The following is a 2,500-nucleotide window of genomic DNA, read 5'->3' as shown; positions in this document are numbered from 1 at the left end:
TTGTTAGCAACTTCACAGAATTCTGAGACGACTGTTTAATTACTCGCATATGTCCGTCCGCCTGTTTGCCAGTCTATCTGCTGGTAATCAGAAGGAAAAGAATCTATGAACAGGTTGCAAGAAAATTTTTCATTGGGTTCTACTGAAATGTTGATGACGAACAGCAATTCCAGTGGTTTTTTTTTTTCTTTTTTTAATAGTAAATTTCCATTTTTTACAGCTAATTTCCAATGCTTTTTTTTTAAACAGCAAATTTCCAATGCTTTTTTTTTAAACATCAAATATCGAATGGTTTTTTTATAATCTAAGAATAACAAACAAATATATAAATTTCGGCTAGGATGAACATCCAGATTTAAAGTTCCTAGTTTATTTTGCCACTATTTCACGCCCGAAAATTAATAATAAAAATCAACGAAGTGATGAACAAAATAAACGTGGGGGAATGCAGAAATTGCAAAGTCGTAACATTTTATTTGTACTGCAAATGCCAAATAGTTTTGGACATGAAATGCTCTACAAAATATCATACAATATATCAAATATTTATGTATTAAGTTTATTACTATGCTTCAATAACTCATTCGATTTTATCAACGAAGAATGAAAAAATCGGAATCATTATTTACTTTAGGCAAAATATTATTTTACTAGAATGTTACCAGCAAATCTTTAACAATTATTGTTTGCCATAAAAATATAATTAAATAAACTTAAGCCTACGGGAATTATCTGTAAAAATCAACACTGAATTAAATCAATCTTAGAGTCAAAGATGCAATTTCTGAATTCCGCTGGAGTTGAACAACCTGAGAAGGCGATCATATTTGCAAGTATTACAAAAATAAGTTACATTTTGTCGTGCCCAAGGATGCGTTCTTAACGTCAAAAAGATTAAGTAGATCCTAATCAACACTGAAATTGATTTTAAAATTGGGTTATATCTGTTGAAACATCTGTTTGAAAAATTAAAATCTTAAAGTACTTGACTCCTTTTGGTCGAGGTTAATAATGACACTTCCTTAAGTATGTGGAAAAATTCGAACAGAAGGTGTTAACAACTTGAAGCTGACAAAGAGGAATTCCTTTTATGTTTAAAGCTGAAATGATTCCTCATTATTACTTGGATAACATGGTCAAGTTTAAAATGGTGTTCTTAAGAAATGCTTATCATTTAATAACACTTTGGTGTTACTCTTAAACACCAAATTAATTATAATTGTTCCTTTTGGTTTCTAAGGAATAATGATGAGAATATACATACATACATACACAACATACATATATATATATATATATATATATATATATATATATATATATGTAATATATGAATGTATATGTATATTCTTGCAATTAGTTATTCATAAACACCAAATTAAATATAATTGTCCTTCTAGTTTCTAAGGAATAATGATAATGAGAATATATATATATATATATATATATATATATATATATATATATATATATATATATATATATGCATGTATATGTATGTATGTATGTATGTATTCTTCTTGCAATTAACCTTTGTAATTTGTAACAAAACTATTTGGTTTATAACAAGATATACATTCCCTCCTTCACAGTCCCGGACGTTGCAAATACGTTGCTAATTGAGGTATGAATTTGATAGATCTTGGCAAAAATTACTTTTGAAAATTATGATAAAAATCGATGGGGTCTTAATTGCCGGGTAGTGCCTTCTCAATATCTAATTACTTTTAATGACAATTCCGTAATGATGATAAATTACGGAATCGGGGGTTAATCATTCACATTACCAGTGGATGAGGTAATTAAGTACGACAAAAAAAATATTCATGAAACCACGTTCGGGATGTTAAACGGAATTGAACGGCAAATTATCGTCATTATAAAACAATTTAGAACAATTACTCCGAACAGGTGCAGATATCAGAGATGTATTTTAATGGTTGAATTAAAAAAAAAGAACCTAAACTGTTCTAAAGCTCATTTAAAGTTATAAGCTCTCTAATTGCTCACATGCATTGTATGACGTCTCTTTGAAGCTGTGTCAAAATGAAATGGAATGTTTTCACAACATACTATGACCATAAAAACGGCATTGAAATAAAAGATTGTTTATGAAGTATTTATGACAATTCTAAATTTTGAAATATATCAGTTTTAATGAAAAATAACTTTGTCTACAAAACACCAACATAGAAAACGACTGCTGTACTTTCTTATTGTTAAAAATTGCGTCAATAGAAAATCCTAATCCATTGCTAACATTCTTCTTACGATGTAATAAAAAGCTCTCATAATTTGCAGAGTAATTGTTTCTGTTGTGTGTGATACTACATAGCCAATTCTTATAATAAATTAAAATTCAATCATTTTTAATGCTTTGCAGACTAAGAATTTGACACTGATTTCTCTTGTGAACCAAATATACAAATCATCTTCTTCATTACAGTGTTATATTAAAGGAGTAGTATTTTTTATTTTGTAAAAATAACATAAAATAATC

Source organism: Macrobrachium nipponense, chromosome 22 (assembly GCF_015104395.2).
Source record: "Macrobrachium nipponense isolate FS-2020 chromosome 22, ASM1510439v2, whole genome shotgun sequence".
In the NCBI taxonomy this organism is placed as follows: Eukaryota; Metazoa; Arthropoda; class Malacostraca; order Decapoda; family Palaemonidae; genus Macrobrachium; species Macrobrachium nipponense.
This window is presented reverse-complemented; position numbering follows the sequence as displayed.